The sequence below is a fragment of the Hypanus sabinus genome, unplaced genomic scaffold (genome assembly GCF_030144855.1).
Source record: "Hypanus sabinus isolate sHypSab1 unplaced genomic scaffold, sHypSab1.hap1 scaffold_1681, whole genome shotgun sequence".
Taxonomy (NCBI): domain Eukaryota; kingdom Metazoa; phylum Chordata; class Chondrichthyes; order Myliobatiformes; family Dasyatidae; genus Hypanus; species Hypanus sabinus.
Window position 1 is genome coordinate 8,495 of NW_026779765.1, and position 8,494 is coordinate 16,988.

Sequence of the window (8,494 nt, forward strand, 5' to 3'; positions counted from 1 at the left end):
AAAGCTCTGTGAAGTAAAATTTACTTGATTAATGTCTAGAATCGAGGAATATGTGCGGAGCTTCTCTCAGCTGATTACAACAGCAATCTGGGATGGGTCTGTCTGGAAGGAGCTTCACTCTGTGTCTGACCCCGAGATTGTGTGATGGGACGGTGTGGAGGGAGATTCATTCTGTGTCTGACCCCGGGAGTGTGTGATGGGGTGACGTGGAGGGAGATTCACTCTGAGTCTGACCTCGGGAGTGTGTGATGGGACGGCGTGGAGGGAGATTCACTCTGTGTCTGACCCTTGTCGTGTGTGATGGGACGGTGTAGAGGGAGATTCACTCTGTGTCTGACCCCGGAATTGTGTGATTGGACTGTGTGGAGGGAGATTCACTTTGTGTCCGACCCCGGGAGTGTGTGATGGGACGGTGTGGAGGGAGATTCCCTCTGTGTCCGATCCCGGGAGTGTGTGATGGGACGGTGTGGAGGGAGATTCACTCTGTTTCTGACCCCGGGTGTGTGTGATGGGACGGTGTGGAGGACAATTCACTCTCCTTCTGACCCCGGGAGTGTGTGATGATTCCTGTGTTACTGTGGGATATTCCCGTGCTGTGACACATACCGCTTCATCCCTTGAATTGATTTCCAACAGCCTTGAATCACGGTTTGAACATTCTTGCATCGCTCTGCGGAAAGATGTTTCAAACGTGGAAACGAAATAACACCGGTCTTTATTTGTAATCCAGTCCTTGCAACACGTTTGTTCTGAAAATCAGGGACAAGGGACAGTGACAAAAAGAGTGAATCTCCCATCACACTACCCCATCACACGCACCCGGCGTGTCACACACCCGGCGCGACACATAGAGGGAAATTCCCTGCACGCTGTCCCATCACGCACACCTGAGGTCAGGCACAGTGTTAATATCCCTCCGCAACGTCACACTGTAAATTACCAAGGATCAGGCCCGGTGAATTTCCCTCCACACCATCCATCACACACTCCCGGGGTCAAGACACAGAGTGAATAGAACATAGAACATAGAATATTACAGCACAGTACAGGCCGGCCCACAATGTTGTGTCGGCAATTAATCCCTTCCTCCCATATATCCCGCTGCCTTCATTTTCTCCATATTCCTGTCTATTTGTGGCTTAAATTCACTAGTATATGTGTCTCCACCACTGGCTCAGGCAGTGCATTCCACGGACCAACCACTCTCTGTGTAAAAAAAAACTTCCTCTAATATCCCCTTTGAATTTCCCACCCTTTACCTGAAAGCCATGTCCCCTTGTACTGAGCAGTAGTGCCCTGTGCGTTACCGTTCCCTGTGTCAGACTCCCGCAAGACCCCGCCCATAAAACCTCTGACCCATCCCCCATTCCCGCCATAGCTTCTCATCACATGTGCACTGTGTCAAACACATCATACCCATCATACATACACGAGGTGAGACACAGATTTAAGATCCCTGCACCGTCCGATCACACACTAACACGGCCAGACGCAGACTGAATCTCTCTCTCCACGGACCCATCACACATTCCAGGCGTTAGACGTGGAGTGAAACTCAGTGCACACTATCTTTTATAAATCCCCGGGGTCAGACGTGGAGTCAAGCTTCCGCCTGCATTGTCCCTTCAAACACTCTCTGAGTCAGGAACAGACACTCATTCCAGTGGTCAGACGTGTAGTGAAGTTTCCTGCACAACGTCCTGACACACTCTTGCGGTGTCAGAATCTAGGTGTTCCGCCTTCCACATCGTCTTATCACACACTGCCGATGTCAAGCACAGCGTGACGCTTCCTCTCTCCATGCCTGCCCTGTGATGGGGAGAGGGTGAAAGAGGGGGATGATGCCTCACCTCTCCTGCTGGACAATAATTCACAGAAATGGTGACGGAGATCGCTGTGCATTTGCTTAAGGTCGGACAGATTAGAGTTGTGCGCAAAAAGCTTGGATTGAAGGGTTGAGTTTAACTCATGGTAGTTTCGGTGGCAGGTTTCCATAGACTGACGAATCTGTGATACTGAGAGAGATGGTGAGGGATGTTTAGCGTTTACAGTGACAAGTGAGTCAGCGTCACGCTACCGAACGAGTCACAGAGAATGTTGTGTCAGTGTCACGGTGAAGGGTGTCACAGTGAAGGATGTGCTGGTGTCACAGTGAGAGGCGTCGGCGCCACCTTGATGGGTGAGTCTGTGTCATGCTGAGGGGTACATCAATGTCCCGGTGAAGATTTTGTTGACGTTATGTTGAGGGTCTGCGTCAGTATCGTGCGGGGCATGTCCGAGTTGCTGTGAGGGACGTGTCGGTGTCACTGTGATAGGTGTTTCTGTGCCCTGGCGAGAGGTGTACCGGTTCACAATGAAGTGTATCTCGATGTCAAGACGAGGAAAACTTCAGGGTGTCAGGGCCTTGTGGTGTCACCGTGGGTGTAATACCTGTGTCATGGTGTGGGGTGTGCTGGTCTCACAGAGAGGGATATGTCTGTGTCACGGTGAGAGAGCCATGTCATGGCCACGGTGTGTGCCAGAGGGTCACGCTGCGCTATTCGGTGTCAGTGTGAATTTCGGTGTCGGTATCGCCGTGAGGGTGTTCCTGTGTCGGGGTGAGGTGTGGGTCTCAGTGAGCGGTGCATCGGTGTTATGTTGAAGGGTGACCTTGTCTCGGTAAGGGGTATGACTGTGACGTGTGAGTCTTTGTCACGGTGCAGTGCAGAGAGGATCATGCTGATCACGGTCAGGGGCATGTCGATATTAGAGAAGGCTACGTTGTGCTCAGTGTGACTGCAACGTGTGTATCACGGCGAAGTTCGTGTCAGTGTTGCGGTTAGGAGTGTATCTGTGTATCGTTGAAGGTCGGGACCGTGCTACGGTGAGAGTGTTGTTGATGTTATGGTGCATGGCGTGTCAGTGTCAGAATGAGTCTTGATTTTCTTACGGTAAGGACCGTGTTTTTATCACGGTTAAAGGTTGTGTCTATGTTACAGAACATAAAACATAGAATAGTACACTACAGTACAGGCCCTCCGGCCCCAAGAACGTTGTGCCGAGGCTTAAACACAGCCTCCCACAGCCACTCCCCCACTTTCAATTCCTCCTTATACCTGTCTAGGAGCCTCTTAATCTTCACTAGTGTATCTGCCTCCACCACTGACTCAGGCAGTGCAGTCCACGCACCTACCACTCGCTGAGTAAAATTCCTTCCTTTGATATACCCCTTGTACTTCCCACCCCATACCTTAAAGCCATGTCTTCTTCTATTGAGCAGTGGTACCCAGGGAAGAGGCGTTGGCTGTCCACTCTATCTATTCCTCTTAATATCATGTATGCCTCAATCATGTCTCCTCTCATCCTCCTTCTCTCTAACGAGTAAAGACCTAGCTCTCTTAATCGCTGGACATATTGCATATTCTGTAAACCGGGCAGCATCCTGGTAAATCTCCTCTATACCCTTTCCAATGCTTCCACATCCTTCCTCTGGTAATGCGAACAGAAATGGACACAATACTCCAAGTGTGGCCTAACTTGAGTTTTATACAGCTGCATCATTACATCGCGGCTCTTTAACTCAGTTCCTCGACTTATGAAAGCGAACGCCCCAAAAGCTTTCTTAATTACCCTGTCTGTCTATGAGGCAACTTTCAGGGATCTGGGGACATGTCCCCTCCAGATCCCTCTGTTCCTCCACTCTACCAAGCATCCTGCCATTTACGTTGTACTCAACCTCGGAGTTTGTCCTTCCGAAGTGTATCAGCTCACACTTTTCCAGTTCGAGTTCCATCTGCCACTTCTCCGCCAAATTCTGCATCCTATTAATCTAATCTCTGCAACCTCTGATAGTCATCCACACGATCCACAACACCACAATCCTTCGCGTCATCTGAAAACTTGCCAACCCCCACATCCGGGTCGTTAATAAAAGTCACGAAAAACAGTAGTCCGTGAACCGATCATTCTGGGACATCACTAGCCACAGCCGTCCAAGCCAAAGGTACTCCCTCAACAACGACCCTCTGCTTTCCGCAAGCAAACGAATTCTCAATCCACGAACAAACTTCACTGGATCTCATGTCTACTGTCTTACTGAATAAGCCTACCGTGTGGAACCTTATCAAATGTCGTTTGCGGCAAGGTTTGTTAGTTCGGAGTAGAGAGAATGCCAGGCAGGATGTTGGAATGCTCCTCTTGCCGGATGTGGGATTTCAGGGACACCTCCGTGACAACGACACCTGCAAGAAGTGCATCCAGCTGCATCTCATAATAAACCGCGTTAGGGAACTGGAGCATGAGTTAGATGACCTCCAGATCATTTCCGAGAATGAGCAGTTTAAAGATAATAGTAAGCAAGCCAGGAGTAAATGGGTTATCGTCAGTCGAGGGCGGGGAAAAGGGCGGACAGAGGATGGTTCCCTTGTGGCCATTCCCCTCACCGAGTTGTATACCGGTTTGAATACTGTTGAAGGGGGGGAATGACTTGCCTGGGAATGACAGGCTGTGGCTGCTGGATCTCTGCTACTGAGTCTGGTTCTGCAGTGCAGAAGGGAGGGGGTAGATGAGCAGAGAGATAGTGATAGGGGACTCGATAGTCAGAGGTACAGACAGGAGGTTCTGCAGTCGTGACAGAAAATCCCGGAAGGTTTGTTTCCTCCCGGGTGCCAGGGTCAGGGATGTCTCTGGGCTCGTGCACAGCATGTTGAAGTGAGAGGATGTGCAGCCAGATGTCATGGTTCACAGCGGTACAAATGACGTAGGAAGAAAGAGTGAGGAGCCCTGAAGTGTGAGTATCGAGAGTTTGGTATGAAGTTCAAAAGCAGGACCTCGAGGATAGTGATCTCAAGATTGCTTCCTGTGCCACGTGCCAGTGAAGGTAAGTGTAGGATGCACTGGAGAATGAACACGTGGTTGTGGACCTGTTGTAGGGGTCAGGGTTTCAGATTCTTGGATATTTGGGACCTCTTCTGGACAGGTGGTACTTCTACAAGAGAAACTGGTTACACCTGAACTACCAGTATCCTTGCAGGGATGTTTGCTAGTGTTACTGGGGAATGTTTAAACTGGATTTGCAAGGGTTTGGGAACCAGAGTGTAAGAGCAGATAGTGGAACGGGGGTGAAAATATATGATGCTAAAAGCTCGAGCAAAGTCAGAAATAGAAGGGTTGTGTGTGGTGGTAATAATCTTCTGTGGTGTGTCTATTTCAATGCGAGGACTGCAAGCCAAACAAGTCTTGAGGCAAATCAGCGTAGATATATCCCCATGACCTGACAGATTACTCCGTCGGACCTTGAAAGAGAGCAGTGTTGAAATTGCCGGGGCCCTGGCAGATATATTTAAAATGTCGGTATCTACGGGTGAGGTACCAGAGGATGGGAGGGTAGCTCATTTTACTCCGTTGTTTAAGTAAAATCCTCTAAATGTAATCCGGGAAATTATAGGCCGTTATGTTTGACGTCAGTAGCAGGTAACTTATTGGAGGAATATTAAGATTAATATTAAACTGACGTGGTAGATCATAATTAACGAATCTAATAGATTCTCTAATATTTCTCTAATATCTCTAATAATCTCTAATATTTTTCGAGAAAATTACCAGGAATCTGGATGAAGGGAAGGCAGTGGAGTAAAGCCTTTGACAAGATCCCTCATGGGAGGTTAGTTAGGAAGATTCACTCCCTAGGTAGACATGGTGAGATAGTAAATTGGATTATACTTTGGCTCAATCAGAGAAGCCAGAGTGTGGTAGTGGAGGATTGCTTCCCTGAGTGGAGGCCTGTGAATAGTGGTATGCCACAGGAATCAGTGCAGGATCCATTGTTATTTGTCATCTATATCAATGATCCGGATGATAATTTGGTGAAATGGATAAGCAAATTTTCTGATGATACAAAGTTTGGAGGTGTACTAGAAGGTGAACAAGATTTTGCAAACTTGCCGAGCGATTTGGATCAGCTGGAAAATGAGATGACAAATGGAAGATGGAGTTTAATGCAGACAGGTGTGAGGTATTGCACTTTGGAAGGATAAACTAATGTAGAACATACAAGGTAGGGCACTGAGGAGTGCAGTAGATCAGCGGGATCTGTGAATACAGATACATAATTCCTAATTCCTAATACATAATACATAATAAAAGTGGCGTCACAGGTAGGCAGTGTCGTAAAAGCAGCTTTTGGCACATTGGCCTTTAGAATTTCAAAATACTGAATCTAAGAGTTGGAATGTGACGGGGAGGTCGCATAAAATATTGGTGAGACCGAATATGGAGTATTGTGTGCAGTTTTGATTACCTCGTTAGAGGAAAGATATTAATACGTTTGAAAGAGTGCAGCGAAGGTTTGGAAGAATGTTGCCGGGAATTGAGAAACAGAGTTACAGAGAAAGGTTTCATAAGTTAGGACTTTATTCCATAGAGCGTAAAAAATTGAGGGAAATTTGATAGAGGTATATGAAATTATTTTCGGTATAGAAAGAGTGAATGCAAGCAGGCATTTTCCATCGTTTAGGGGAGAGAAATAAAAACAGAAGACATGGTTTAAGAGCGAAGGGCGAAAAGTTTAAAGCGAACATTGGGGGGAGGGCTTATTCACACAGAGAGGAGTGGGAGCGTTGAATGAGCTGTCATTTGAATTGGTGAATGCAGGCTCACATTTATCACATATGTAAAAGAACGGACATGTACATGGATGAGAGGGGTATGCAGTGATATGATCTACGTTCAGGTCAGTGGAACGGTGCAGTAAAAATGGTTCGGCATAGACAAGAAGGGACATGAAGCCTGTTTCTGTGCTGTAATGTTCTCTGGTTCTGTGATTGCCAGTTCTGTGTCGGTATCACGTTGAGCTCTGTGTTGGTGAGGCATGTGTCGTAGTCATTGTAAGCGGCCCGTCAGTACCGCATTGAGGGGTGTCTTCGTATCAGAGTGAAGGGTGTTTCTGGTTAATGTTGGGAATGTGTCGCTGTAACAGTGGCAATTTTTATTCTCTGCGGTTCGGTCTTTCCGGCTGGTGTTAAACTCACCATGAATCCTCCAGCAGATACCCGTGATAATGAGGGTCGCTGTTAAAACGTAGATTAGCCGTATGCTTGAGCCGGATCTGTCTCTCCTTGTGGGTCGTTCACTGTCAATGTCGTCTGTGAAAGAAATGGTTCTGCAGCATTGTTAATCGTCATTTTCCCTGATATAATCCAGTGCAGCTCTTCACACTCTCAGAGTTCAAATCAGTCTCTCCCCTCCTGAATAGCAGTGAACGTAAATCACGGAAAAGAACAGGCCCATCGACTGTAATTTTGTACTATTCCAGTGAAATCCTTTCGGCCTACATTATGTCCATCTGCCTCCGATGCCTGTACATACTCCTGCCTTTCACCGCTCCAGACGAATACACCGTCTGTCTGGTCTCCCTGTATATCTCATAATGATATAGACCTGTATCTCCTCTTACCTCAGTCTCCGCCACTCTAGACTAATACACCGTCTGTCTGGTCTCCCTGTATCTCGAGACTAATACACCAGTTGCCTCGTTTACCCCTCTCTCGTAATGATACAGACCTGTATCAGTCTCCCCACAGACTCCACCGCTCTAGTGGATTGCATAGTTGGTCTGGTCTATCTGCTTATAGATTATACTGTCTATTCCAGGCAGCGTCCCGGTGTATTTCTTCTGCATTCTCTCCGAAGACCCCCACACTCTTCCCGTAACCGGGGAACAGACCCCAATGTATATACTCGGAACCGTTAATCTCTGTCCCAATTCGTATCTGTCATTTCGCTCGTTTCCCCGGCTCTCCTCAGTATTCACAATGTGTGTATCCCAACAGTGTACACTGAAGTCGCCCTCTCCCTCAACACTTCCCACCGTTTACGGTCCGGGCCTTTCCTTTGGCGACGGAGTTGAAATGGCACTTGTGCTTCAAATTACCCGATATACCTTTGCAGAATAATGGCCTCTCCGAATCCACCTATTGCAGAGGAATTTGGCCACAAGTATATTCTTTTCTGGCGGTTTAACCCTGTTCAGCCTCCTGACTGTACGGTCCTACACAGTCCTACACGGTGGGTCTAACTACTTCCCAATATACCTTCCTCATCACCCCCTCAGCTGCCCCAAAGACCCGGACTTCATTCAGTTCCAACTCCAGCTCCTTAGCCCCGAGAGTTAGAAGCGGCATCCGAATGCACTTCTCACAGGTGAAGTCTTCAGAGACACAGGAGATTTGCCTGCCGTCCCGTGTCCGACAAAAAGAGTTTTCAAAGCTCCGGCCAGACATTGCCTACTGCTTCAACGGTCCGATTATTAGGAAGGAAACAATAATTAAATTGAAAGAAAAATATAAACAGTTCTGTGCCTTCTCTCACCCTGAACGCTTCACCTTGAAGTTTGAAAGAACGAAAGCCACCAATCCCCACAATAACACTGCCCACTCCCGTAATGGCCTTTCCTCTTGCACCGGCCATATATTTATTTGCCCTTGCTAATGATTCCCGGAATCTGAGCAGTTGCTGT